At 55.6% G+C, this 13,901-nt stretch overlaps 1 protein-coding gene and 1 long non-coding RNA gene across 2 annotated transcripts in view; one reads left to right on the top strand and one right to left on the bottom strand.

Annotated features, from left to right (window-relative positions):
* LOC144938929 (receptor-type tyrosine-protein phosphatase N2-like) overlaps positions 1-13,901 on the top strand; it is a 203,494-nt gene that overhangs the window by 70,745 nt on the left and 118,848 nt on the right. The window lies entirely within an intron of this gene.
* On the bottom strand, positions 1,306-10,068 carry LOC144938945 (uncharacterized). Its single transcript, XR_013638155.1, has 3 exons — positions 9,562-10,068; positions 7,516-7,600; positions 1,306-1,330 (listed from the first exon to the last, which is right to left on the bottom strand). It is a non-coding gene; the product is annotated as an uncharacterized LOC144938945 (long non-coding RNA).

Here is a 13,901-nt window from a genome sequence, read left to right as displayed (position 1 = left end):
CGCTAACAACACTTGCCCCAACAGTCTGTTATGGCTATACGGGGGACCTTTGTATTGCTATGGTAGGGGAAGTGGTGGTTGTCGTGGTTGCGGCGGTGGTCTGTGGATTGTTGTCGTCTGTGGGTTGAGGGTGGGGGCTGGGTGGCGGTGTGGGTGGGGGCTGGGTGGCGGTGTGAGTGGGGCTGGGTGGCGGTGTGGGTGGGGGCTGGGTGTGGGTGGGGCTGGGTGGCGGTGTGGGTGGGGGCTGGGTGGCGGTGTGAGTGGGGCTGGGTGGCGGTGTGGGTGGGGGCTGGGTGGCGGTGTGAGTGGGGCTGGGTGGCTGTGTGGGTGGGGGCTGGGTGTGGGTGGGGCTGGGTGGCGGTGTGGGTGGGGCTGGGTGGCGGGGTGGGTGGGGCTGGGTGTGGGTGGAAGTGAGGGCGGGCAGGCGGATAGTCGTGGGGGTGATGGGGGTGGGGAAGTCTGCCGCTCGAGAGAGGATGGGCGACCCCCGGGGAGAGCGACACTAATTGTTGCTGGCAGGTCCTTAGCGCTGAGACGGATGACAGCTTCGTGAGCGGGTGCGGTGAGAGGAGGGGGGGGGGAGATGAACGCCTCTGTGCTGGGTTGAAATGGGCTTAACCTTGTGCGCGTGTGTGTTCTAGGTCGACTCAGCCTCAGATGAGTACCTGGTGTGTTAACATCGCCACTGGGGAGACAAAGGCGGATGGGCGTGGTGCTGGCCACCCACTCGCTCGTGAGCCGTGTCGGCCTTCATAGGTGCTCGCTAACAGCGCTTGCCCCTACAGCCCGTTAAGGCTATACGGGTATCTTCGTCTTTGCGTGCTGCGGAGCAATGAGCTGCCGAGGGGGGGGGGGTGTTTGTGTCTCTACGCCCAAGCTCCATACAAACGTTCCCCATTTAATTCCTGCCGCCGTCACCTGCCCACTTGCCTCCACCCACACACGGCACCGCGTCAACGCGACAAAGATCCCCCGTGTAGCGCACGCCGGCTGCTGGGCTAAGTGCTGTTGGCGAGCAGCACCTATGAATGATAACTTGAAGGGCGGTGTGGCCAACGCTGTGCCGACAACATCCCCGGCCGCCTTTGTCTTCCCGGTGCTGATATTTAGTCCTCGCACCGCTTACACGTGAAATGTGACCTCGGGGAGCACAGGGACGCTGCAGTCGAGTCGATGTGTGTGTGGGTTTACAGCGCAGACGCGCTCACCACTTGCGCCACCACTCTCACGCATCATCGCCGCGCCTCTCGCTGGCTCGCGAGCTCATCTCGTCCGCCTGCTCACCCGACCCACGCGCCTCCCACAGCCGTCATCGCGAACGCCGCGCAAACTAATGAAGCGGCAGCAGAGGGAGGTGGTGGATTGGCGCACTCGCTCGGCTCGCCGCCTACACCACCCCCAGCGCCCGATGCAAACCGCCAGCCCTCCTCCTACGCCACCCCATATCTGCACAAAATTGAGTTTTATTGGAGATTCAAATCGAGATGGGTGACGGGCGCGATGAGCTGCTGACAGCCTGAGCGGATGCAGATTTTATCGCGCTGGGCGGGGCTGGGGGGGCGGGGCTGAGGGGGAGGGGCTGAGGGGGAGGGGCTGAGGGGGAGGGGCTGAGGGAGGGGCGGGGGTGATGGTGGATGCTCTGACTGGGACGTTGACAGCGAAGATGACGATGACTCTGGTGATGGTGATGGTAATGCTTGTGTTGATGGTGGGGGTGATGGCGGTGGTAGTAGGTGATGGTAATGCTTGTGTTAATGGTGGTGGTGATGGTGGAAGGTGATGGTAATGCTTATGTTGATGGTGGTGGTGATGGTTGGTCAAGGTGATGGTAATCCTTGTGTTGATGATGGTGGTGATGGTGGAAGGTGATGGTGATGGTAATGCTTGTGTTGATGGTGGGGGTGATGGTGGTGGTAGTAGGTGATGGTAATGCTTGTGTTGATGGTGGGGAGCGGTAGTGTAGTGGTTAGCGCTACGCCGCGCTACGAACCCAGCGGCCCGAGTTCGATTCCCGCTCACGGCAAACATCAGTGACGATTATCTGAACCGGTCATGGGCCACCCCTAGGTCGACTCAGCCTCAAATTAGTACATGGTGTAGTGTGTAAACATCGCCACTGAGGAGACAAAGGCGGCCGGGCGTGGTGCTGGCCACATACCCTCGTGTGCCGTGCCGGCCTTCATAGGTGCTCGCTAACTGCACTTGCCCCAACAGTCTGCTAAGGCTACACGGAGGATCTTTTTTTCTTTCTTTGGTGATGATGGTTGGTGATGGTTATGGTAATGCTTGTGTTGATGGTGGTGGTGGTGATGATGGTGGTGGCTTTAATATATTGGTGCATGTGCAGTATAATATAATTTTGGGGAAAGTCCTGTTAGCACCTATGAAGGCCGGTATGGCACATGAGCGGGCGGTGTGGCTAATGTTCACACACCGCACCGGGTACTTATTTAAGGCTGAGTCAACCTAGCGAAGGCCCAAGACCGTTCAGATAGATGGTTGCCACCAATGTCGGCCGTGGGCCGGATTCGACCACGCGTGGCTGGTTTTGTAGCACACTGCGCTAACCACTACACTACCGCTCCCCACACACATCCACAAGTACAGACACGCACACAATGCAATCGCGAAGAGAAGTCCATTAAGCCCTGAAGAAGCCACAGAGTGAGCATCAAAGAGCGGTAATTGACGCCGTGAGAACATTGAGACCCCCGCCCGCCCCTGCCGCCCTCCCACCAACTCCAAATCCACTTCGGCGAGGAGCCTCGCAGCCACCGAGCGAGCGGCGAGAGTCGATCGCGAGTCGCGCCCAGGCGCGGTGCCACCCACCCGCCCACACACACACGGGGACTCGACTCGAGGCGCTGCTGTTGACCACTCGGGACGCACCGCCTACGAGGAGCTCATCCGGTCCGTCTGTGCCGTTCGCGCGGGAATCAAAATCACCCTCCACCTGCACCACCACCACCACCACCACAGGCGTTGCCGATTCTGGTGGTGGAGAGAGGGAGGGAAGGGAGGGAAGACGAGAGGGTTGCATCGCCTGACCCCCCTCGCACCCACCAACCTCCAGAGCAGCTCTGTGATCTCAGAATGTCTGCCCCCCACCAAAAACAACACATTCCGAGCATGATACGAGCGTGCTACGAGCATGATACGAGCATGAGGCGCAACGCAATTTTGGTGCCAGCACGGCACCACCCTCAATTGAATTGGGGCTGAATTGCGCGCAATTGCTCATAACCCATCGCTCGCAATCAACCTCCGGCAATTGGTCGGTAAATTGGCGTGGCTTGGATATTTTTGGGGGGGGGGGGGGGGGGGGGCTTCTCACTTCTGGTGCCGCCGGTGCAATCGGCGGTTGCACGCGGCGGAGCTGCGCAGTCTGCCCTGAGATTTGTTCAGGAGATTCGGTGCAGCGGTCCGCTGTCTGAGATGCTGAGACGTCAATTTTACGAGCGTTTTGAGAATCTCGTAGCGTGCCTGGGGATCGACGTTGCTGCAAGTGGCGAGGAAACAGAAACGGGAGGCTCGCGACTTGGGAGCGTGGTTGGACTCTCCGTTGCGAGGTGACATGCCGCAGAGAGGGCCTTGAGATTAAAGGCGTTGGAAAACACTTTTAGCGAGGGACGTGAGTGTGGAAATGAGGAATGTTTACAAGGTGCGAGATAGACCGTGTCCGTGTGAGAGCATCGCTGCTCGGCGCCGTCATTATTTTAGCGCCCACCACGGCTCGGGCTCGTTCGTGGCCCTCAGCGAATCCCTGCGTGAAGGAGAAACGTGCTCGTTGACAAGTGGATGATGCCGAGGGAGCGTGTAAATGTAATCTTACGATAATAGCGCCAGTTGTGCATTCATGGACCGTCACCGCGTCTCAAGGATTTTTCGTAAAGGTCCTCAATGGGGACGCTTTCACCGATTTCATCAAGGAGCGTTTACATCAAATTCAAGTTTTTATTTCTGCGACGAAATCGTTGCAATGTGATTCGGCTAAAATTGCGTCGTGATATTTAGTTGGTTAAACGTTCCCTCGAATAGGAAATGCGTAAATGATCGCCGATGAACCACGAGAAAACCACGAGACGACCACGTGACAACCACGAGACGATGGGAAGAGCTCGCTGCTCGCCGTCGCGATGTTCGGCACCACGTGAAACGTCGTCAAAACTCGAATTAGTTTCCTGAAGAAGCTCCCACCACATGGAGCGAAACGTCGGACACCGCGCCGAACAGCAGCAGCTGCACGACCGCGAGAAGCCACGCGGCAGCGAGAGGGAGGCCGGATCCCTGGCGCTGCGGAGAATGTTCAGCCCCGCACATTCGTCAATAACACTGTGGCCTTAAAAGAGAAAACGTCCACATAATAGGTGACGTGTTGGGTAATTGGCCTTCTTCATAGCTCATGCATCAATCGCGTATTCTGGTTTGGGTGCCATGAAGAAGGGCCATTGCTCGAAACGTCACCTGTTATCTATATACTTTTCTTCTTTAAGACCACAGTGCTGTGCTTGACGAATGCATTGCGTGTGTTTGTGTTCTGCTTGTGCACCACTGCCGACACAGTAGCAGCAGCTGCGTCACCACCACCACCATCGAATGTGTGAAGGGTGAGAAGGACGCGATTGGGCGGTTTCCGCGGGGAGGCTTCGGCGTCTCCCCTCGCACGCTGCGACCGGCCCCGTGGGCCTGGGCGGGGTTCACGGTGAGTGGAAGAAGCAACAGGAGCAGCAGCAGCAGGAGCAGCAGCAGCAGGAGCACGAGGAGGAGCCGCAGGACGCGCGCGCACCCCACGACGCGTCGCCTACCCCGGCCCCGGGCGGATTGGGCAGATCGCGCGTGGCGCTGCGGAGAGCGAAGAGGAGGATGAGGATGAGGAGGAGGGGGTGGGGTCGGTGACCGTCGCCGGAATCCGTCCAAAAAATTGGAGCGGCGAGAGTCGAACGTCTCTCCGACGCGTTAACGAGCCGCGCCGCTCGTTTGTGCGGAATGATGTCCGACGTTTCGCTCCCGATAATCGTGCCGAGTGATACGCGGCACAGCCCGAGAACACGGCACGATTGAGCCACGCGCGTGGGGTCGCTTCGTCATCGTAAGCGGAGGATCGTGTGGTGGTGGTGTTGTTGTGAGTGAGAGAGAGAGACGGAGACGAAGGGAGGCGGCGAGGTGCAGGCAGCGACATTAGGCGGGTGGCAGCGCGAGGCAGGTTGCACGATTCGCATTGGGAGGACGAGAGAGGAGGGAGAGCGCACGGAGAGACAATTAGAGAAGGGGGGAGACATTGGACGTGCGAGAGAGTGAGAGAGTGAGAGATAATGAAAGCATTTGAGTTGGTGGTGAAAGAGAGGATCGAGTGGGAGGGGAATGAAGGGGATGAGGGATGAGAGAATGAGCGACGCGATGGCTTCGATCCCCGGAGGTCCTGGGCACGGAGGCGCTAGACCAATTCCAAATGTGAGAAGGTGGTGGGGGGCGGGGGGCGGTGGGCAGCCGTGGCTCGTCGCTGGCAGGGGCGTCTCGCTCGGGCGACGGGGGGGGGTAGAAACGGGAGCCCCGTCGCACACAAACAGCGAGAGGAGTCGTGGCGACTGCAACACGCACGCACACACACACACGCACACACACGCACGCACACACACACACGCACACACACACGTCTGTGTGTCTGCTGTCGCTGAGACACTGAGACTCCATCGCCACCAACACCCAGGGACGTGTCAAGTGAAGCGTATTTTGTTTCACTGAGTGAGAACTCAAGAGACTGGGGTAGGAGTCGCATCTGCAGGAGTGACCTGGGTTGTTACCAAAATGACGACAGCAAAAACAAACAAAGTCCTGGGCGGCCAATGCGCGCCGAGAGGCAGCAGTGCGTCTGCGTGCGGGAGGGCTCGCGCGGAGAGCCACGTACGTACAGCGATCAGCACACGGAGTGTGCGATTATTCGTTGTCTTAGTTCCTCGGTGTTGTGTAATTAGCTCAGGGGAGCCCAGCAGCCACATGGTTAGGCCCTTCCCTCCCATTAGCCTTAGGCCCCTCATAACCCTAATCCGTTCCCTGGGTGGGGCGGGTAACTCATACTATCCAAACAGACAGCTTCAATAACCCATTACCGCGCTGACCTTCCCTGATCATCTCGCAACTGAAGCCTACAACTCCTGCTATTCGCAGGCAGTCTGCCATGCAGGTACGAAGCAGGCTCAAGCCCGCTGCGCATCTGAGATTCGACGGGATGTTTGTGAAGGCGTTGATGAGCGCCCGCGGTTCCGAGGAGAGCAAACGCCAGAAGCAGCAGTAGCAGCAGTAGAACCAGAAGCCGCAGAATAGACGTGGCAGGAACAGCAGCAGCAGCTGAAGCAGCAACGCTGCTTTGTTGCGCTGTCGAGCTCTCAGGCCAAGCCTCCGATCGCAGATAAGGGCCCTGATGACTTTCTGTGACATTGACTGAGCTTCGCAAGGAAATCGCATTGGCATCAGAGGACCTTTTTGTCCTAGCTTCAGGGCCAAAGTCTGCTTTTGAAAACATTCGCTCTGACAAGACTGAGAAATATGAAAACCCTCGGCTTAACAAAGCGAACAGCACCTGGCCAGACGCGTGCTCTCTCACCAGCCCTGCTGAGGCCAATCCTACTTACCGTTGTTCTCGGAACCGGTGAAAATAATGGGGATACAAACGTGATGTATTTATCCCAGGAAAATACCACCGAGACTCGAGACTCCTTTATATAACGATAAGTGGGCCGTGCATTGAGATGCTTCGGTGATTCATTAATTTTATATTTTGCTTGTGGGAAGAGACTGAAGGCGCCGGTGGAAGTCCGCTAGACGCCGACCCCGAGGTCACCGCGAATGGGTTCACATCCATCTGTGCATTGTGCAAGAAAGACAGAGTTCCCCCCCCCCCCCTAGGACAAGCGCATGGTGGTCCCCTTGCCCGAGGTGACCATCACGACTCATCATTTGCCTACATTTGTTGTCGCGGTGGCCGCAGAGGACCACAATGCACTTCGTCAGGACATGCCGATGTCTGTTCGCGTAAGGCAACATCCGGCGGCGCGCTGTCCGGGGGGGGTGTCTCATCATTTACAGATCTTACAAACGGGCCTACGAACCCACTTACCGTACTGCCAGCATTATCGTTATCTCGCACCCCTGGCGGGTTCGGGAGTTAAAAAAAAAATCCCCGATCCACCGATCTTCGCCTGCACAGTGCGGGATCACAGCCGCACGTGTGCACGCACGGCGGACTCTTCCCGTGTCGAAAAGAGCTTCACGGCTCATCGGTTTCCTCCACCTATAAAACTAATATTCAGATGTACAAACATGGTGCGGGACTGCGGCGCGTTTCCGGATTGTGTGCCACGTGTTGTCTGGCATGATGTCCGACGTTTCGCTCCACGTGCTGGGAACATGTTCAGGAATTGAAGCACCGTTTGTTGAAGGCACTCGCAGCGTGTGGAGCAAAACGTCGGACATCGTGCCGATGGACGGGCAACTGGGACGGGAACTTGGGGCGGGTACCTGCGACGTCCCAGGCGAGTTGGGTAGCGAGGAAGGAGCCGGCATGGAGATTCTTGCTTTTGGGGATTCTCGTTCCAGAAGGTTTCTGTGTTGCAAAAGTACTAGAATTGTAAACGTTGTGGGTTTACTCTCCAACACACCGCAGTGTTGAACTCGTAACTAATTAGCACGTTTTCTTTCCGTGGTAAACCTGACTAATCGGCTGTCGGTTGGTGGCGGGTTTAAGGATGCATTTATATTTACGCGACCTAACCCCAAAAACATCTGTTATGAGTAAAATACGAATTGAAATTGTTTTATGAGGAGTGTTCACAATTCTATTAATCTCTTTTTCAACACGTCTTTTTTTTCGTAATAAAATTAATGTCCAGAGAACTTACTTCTGGATGTTTAATTTAACTCGTGTTTTTTTAAACGTTTAAGAATTTGTTCTTGAACTATCACCGTTAATGAAAAACGTTCCCAGGTTATTAGAGGATTGCAAAATGATTAATGTTATTTGCGATAATAGTTTTCTTTCATAAAATATTGCGCTTTTTTTCCTCTCGTATCTTAAGAAGTGAACTCACTACTGTAATCATGTACAGATCGTTATGTAAATTTGCGAGATGCGATTCTCTGCTGCTCGGTGGGTATCTGCATACGTGGGTGGGCACATATATGGATTTGTAGGTAAGTGGGTAGATGGGTCTGTTAGTCGGTGCGTAAGTCGATGGGTGGCATGGTAGGTCGATGGGTGCCGTAGGTGTCTGGGTGGGCAGGTGTATCCAGCAGGTGGGTAGGTAGGCAGATGAGTGTGTGCATAGCTACTGTGTGGGTGAGTTTCTGAGTGGATCGGTAGGTGCATATGAAGGTGCTTGAGCGGGTCCGTGTAGGTATGTGTGAATCGGTACGTCGGTAGTAAGTGCGTGGATACGTGGGTGCGTGGGGACGTTCATGGGTGGTGGTGAGCCCAACGGTGGCAGTGGAGAGGTAGGATGAGTAGGGGGCATTGAGGAGGGGAGGGGGGGGGGCTTGGTGGCGCTATTGGCAGAGCCCGGCTGGAGTGCTTGATTAAATGTGACTCGGCTTTCCAGAGACAAGGCGCTGCGGTGTGAAATCAATCAGACAGCCTGTCAGCGTGCGCGCGGTCACACTTAAGCACCGCGCTGAAAATGGATTTGGAGGCATAGATAAACATTGCCTCCCAACTACGGCGACTCATCCCTCCCGTGCCACCGGGCCCTCCCCCGCCTGCACCTCCCACTCAAACGCGGCACGGGGAAGAGACGGGCGGCCTCGGCGAGCCAGGCCACCGAGCGTTTGTTTAACCCCGACGGCGACGGCGACGACGACGGCGGCGGCCTCCGTTTCGTTTGCTCTTCGCCGCGGCCTGCCCGGTGCTGCCTGGTGCGGCCACGCCACGAGGCGGTGCGGGGTGCGGCTCGGGCAGCTCTCGCTCGCCCTGGGATCTCCCTTCCTTCCCTTCCCTTTCCTTCCACGTCTCCCGTCGCAATGGTGCCCAGTTCGTCGGCAACACATCTCGCTAAATCCCAGCCTTTGCAGATTTCCGATGCGGCTCGCGCTGAAGAATTGGAGCGGGCAGGCTTTATTGCGGCTCGGGTAATCCCGTCTGATGTGTTGTAAATAGGTTTGTAAGCTGTTTTTGTTGCTGGCAAGCTGAGATCAGCCTCGGCTGTGGATTTGGAGAAACGCGCCGTATGCAAAGTGTCGGCGCGGTGAGTCGCCAGCAGGGAAAGTGGGCGGGGGAGGGGGTGATAGAGTGGGGAGTGGAGTGTCGGGGCTGGGAAGTCGTGGGGTGAGTTTGGTGGTGGGGGGGAGAGGTACAGAGGAGGGAAGCGATGAGAGGGCGATGGAGAAAATGTGTTTTGTGTAACGTCATGCAGAGGTGAAAATTTGCTAACATCTCGAAACGTTGGAACAATTTGTTCTTTGCCGTACACATTCAGGAATTGTTTTCCTTGATCACTTTTAAAAGCGTCCTGCGAGGACGAGTCGCGCGCAATCCCGCGGCAGCCGGAGGAGCTCGTGAAATGCGTTCCTTACCGCGGGGGCGGGGGGTCTGGACGACACCCCCTCTGCTATTTCCTCACAGCAACGATTCCACCGGTGATTGATGGCACGGCAGAATTGTCTCGGCTGCGACCACCGCGGTTCGAGCCCTGGGCGAGTCTCTCTCTGTCCCCGATCCCTCGCTCCAGCTCGCGAGACCCACGGGCCGAGTTGAATTGCCAATCGCTCCACGGTGGGGTGGAGTGCGCGTGGCTTGCCGAACGCCGACAAAACGCCCGCTGTTTGCGTTGCCGCTCTGCAGGAATGCGACAATGGTTGGGCCTTGCAAGTACTCGCCCCTACCATAGGAATGTGGAATGACCGCCACCTGCCTCGGCAGGCAGCGTGTGATGACGCTGCCAGTAAGCTGAGCCACGGCGACGCGGGGTGCGGGTGGACCGCTGGGCCCTGAGGCCCTGCACGCGAAGGGCCGTGGCGGGTGATGGGAAGCCGCTTCCCGTCCTTGAAATTATTTCGCACCGTACGAAGCCGACCGTGCTGATCGGTGGTGCGGGGGGTGGTGCGGGGGGTGGGGAGGGGGGCATCGAGTCGCGGGCTTCCAGGGGAGCGCGAACGACAGTCCACGATGCGCAACCACCGGTAGAGCGGTGCCGCAGAGCTTCACGGCACTGCACAGCCACGGAGCCGGCGAGCCGAGTTCGATTCCCGGCCACGGCTAACATCAGTGTCGAGGGATACCTGAACCGGTCTTGGTTCCTCCCCGCCCCCTTCGTCAACCCGCAGTGACCAGCGTGGCGAAATATGGTCAAACAACCCCCACGACCGGCACGGCACGGAGTGGCCTTCATCCAGCAGCGGATTGACAAAGCACCGCACGTTCGTATTGTTATTCATCTCAGATGCACGCACGGTGCTTCTGTTCAGCTGCATCTCTTGTCGTCACAAGTGATACGAGATGTATTGATCACATCTACGGAATGCTCACAGGCCCTTGGGATGACACCCGTTGGGTTGCACTCCTTCGTCGAGGAGGCAGGCCGCTCTTCTTCTCTTTCTTTTCTACAGTTACATGCTAATCCCTCATTAACATCATGACAACCCCTCACATTAACATCATGCTAATCCCTCATTAACATCATGACAACCCCTCACATTAACATCATGCTAATCCCTCATTAACATCATGACAACCCCTCACATTAACATCATGCTAATCCCTCATTAACATCATGACAACCCCTCACATTAACATCATGCTAATCCCTCATTAACATCATGACAACCCCTCACATTAACATCATGCTAATCCCTCATTAACATCATGACAACCCCTCACATTAACATCATGCTAACCCCTCACATTAACATCATGCTAATCTCTCACATTAACATCATGACAACCCCTCACATTAACATCATGCTAATCTCTCACATTAACATAGCCACTTCTGTGCCCTCGTTTAGGAGGCCGCTCTCCTATCTTACAGTTACATGCTGATTTCTCACATTAACTTCACTAGCCCCAGCCACTTTTTTATGACCCTTGAGCTACACCCATTTCAAACCTTTTAAAACAGTCTGCCTCAGCAGCAGACCACGCTTTCCCACCTGATGATGGACGCTTGTGTTGCGCCCGAAACGTCGTGATTTATTTTATTTTATACCTACGTGACTTTACCGAAAGAACAAAAGAGTATGGATTTCTGCAGTCACGAAAGCTTCAAATCAAGATTGAACCGCGGTATTCGTTGAAACAAACACAAACGCTGCACTCGTCTTGACCTCCTTGTGTCTCGCCAGCAGAGTGATGCTGTTTAACAAACGCTGCTGGACTGCCAGATGTTCTCGTCTTTAACGCGGCTCAGCCTGGCACAAAAAGCAAACTCGTATAGGATCTCATTCGGCGATGCCGTGCCACGTTGTTTGTAAGAAGGGAAATAATTATTAGACTTCCGTCCGTCTTTGTTTTTTCACGTAAAATATTTTCATGTTCATCAGCCGATTGGTCTTTCGGACTTTTGGTGTCCCGCAGCATTTACTTAAACGCGATCATTGACATTAGTTTATTGTATAAATGTTGAACCTCTTTCGCACCGTACGTAACCAACTGTGATAATCGGAGGTGCGGGGGGAAGGACAACAAACTATACACAAAAAGAAGTTCTGAAGAATGTTTTTGTTCAATCTAGATGATTATTTAAAAGTGCATAGCTCTAGTGGCTTCCTAATATCGGAAGGAAGAGCGTTCCAGACGGCCGCAGAAGCGCATTTGAAAGCGCGCGATGCGGTGGCCGTCTTCGTTCGATGGTGAGCCGAAAACCGCTGCGAGGATGACCGGAGTTTGCGTGATTATGGTTAATTCTACTTGACGAGACCATCAATGTATTGTGGTTTATTTTTGACGTATGATAACAGACATAATATATGTAAATAAATTACATCCATTGCTATGAGAAGTCTTTGCGAGAGAGTCCTGCTCGTGTTTTTTAAATGTTTGCTTTCAGCAGCAGCAGCAGCAGCTATAATTGAAAGTGAAGTTGTGGTGATTATTTTTGCAGCTGTCACAAGATGGCCCAGCGTTGACGAGGGGTTTGTAGGGAAACTTGAAAAGCCGCCACGGCACCAACAGCTTAGTGTCCTTTCTGTAGTGTCACATCTTCCGTGATGTAACGGCGGGGGGTTGGAATTGCATTACGTTTTAATTATTCTTCGTCTTCTCAGACTTATTTTTTTAAACCTTCTCAAATCCATACACGGATGCCTGCATCTGCATTCTCGCAGCCATACGTAAGCTGCGTCGCTCGTTCCCCACTCGTTCCCCGTTCGTTCCCCACGTGTTACCCGCTCGTTCCCCACGTGTTACCCACGTGTTCCCCACGTGTTCCCCACGTGTTACCCACGTGTTCCCCACGTGTTCCCCACGTGTTCCCCACGTGTTCCCCACGTGTTCCCCACGTGTTACCCACTCGTTCCCCGCGTGTTCCCCACGTGTTCCCCACGTGTTCCCCACGTGTTCCCCACGTGTTCCCCACGTGTTACCCACTCGTTCCCCACGTGTTCCCCACGTGTTCCCCACGTGTTCCCCACGTGTTCCCCACGTGTTACCCACGTGTTACCCACTCGTTCCCCGCGTGTTCCCCACGTGTTCCCCACGTGTTCCCCACGTGTTCCCCACGTGTTCCCCACGTGTTCCCCACGTGTTACCCACGTGTTCCCCACGTGTTACCCACGTGTTACCCACTCGTTACCCACTCGTTCCCCACTCGTTCCCCACGTGTTCCCCACGTGTTCCCCACGTGTTCCCCACGTGTTCCCCACGTGTTCCCCACTCGTTCCCCACGTGTTCCCCACTCGTTCCCCACTCGTTCCCCACGTGTTCCCCACGTGTTCCCCACGTGTTCCCCACGTGTTATCCACTCGTTCCCCACGTGTTCCCCACGTGTTCCCCACGTGTTACCCACTCGTTCCCCACTCGTTCCCCACGTGTTCCCCACGTGTTCCCCACGTGTTCCCCACGTGTTACCCACTCGTTCCCCACGTGTTCCCCACGTGTTCCCCACGTGTTACCCACGTGTTACCCACTCGTTCCCCGCGTGTTCCCGGCGCGTTCCCCGCGTGTTCCCAGCGCGTTCCAGGCGCGTTCCCCACGTGTTCCCGGCGTGTTACCCACGTGTTCCCCACGTATTACCCGCTCGTTCCCCACGTGTTACCCGCTCGTTCCCCACGTGTTCTCCGCGTGTTCCGCGCGCGTTCACCGCAAGGTCCCCTCTGGTTTCCCGCACATTGCCTCCCCAACGATAACCGAGTAAATGTATAAAGACACCATCATCAGCAGCATCCATGGTCTATCCACTGCTGGGTGAAGGCCTCCTAGCCCTCACCACCTCACACGTGGTTCTCCGTTGTAACAATCCACCCAGCATCTGCACACGAGCCGCTGATTCCATTGCTCCATCTCCTCGGTGGTCGTTCTCTCTCACACACGCTTGGCTAACACCCCGTCACTGCTCTCGACCATCATCCGTTGCGGTGCCACGTGCCGTGTCCAAGCCCATCCCATTCACTTTCCTTAACAGTTTGAATGATGCCGCAATCTCCGCTAAAGCACACCATGCTGGTAGTTGTAGTGATAACAGAACAGAGTGGTGCATAAACTTTGGAAGATCCCCTCCCCGCCTCCAGAGCGAATTATGAAAATTGTTACTGTCTCAGCCTTCAAGGCACATTGAGAGCGTCATACTTGCTCAATGAGCCATTCTCCTTGGTTGGCTTGTGTGTAATGGACCTCAATGTTAATTTGTAAAAGGCACTCAGGAAATGTAACGACGGTGATGATTTTTTTTTCTACCAAAGCCTGTCCGGCTTTGCCTGTC

This window comes from Lampetra fluviatilis, chromosome 2 (genome assembly GCF_964198595.1).
Source record: "Lampetra fluviatilis chromosome 2, kcLamFluv1.1, whole genome shotgun sequence".
Classification (NCBI taxonomy): domain Eukaryota; kingdom Metazoa; phylum Chordata; class Hyperoartia; order Petromyzontiformes; family Petromyzontidae; genus Lampetra; species Lampetra fluviatilis.
The sequence above is the reverse complement of the archived record's forward strand: the minus strand, read 5'-3'. Positions and strand labels throughout refer to the sequence as shown.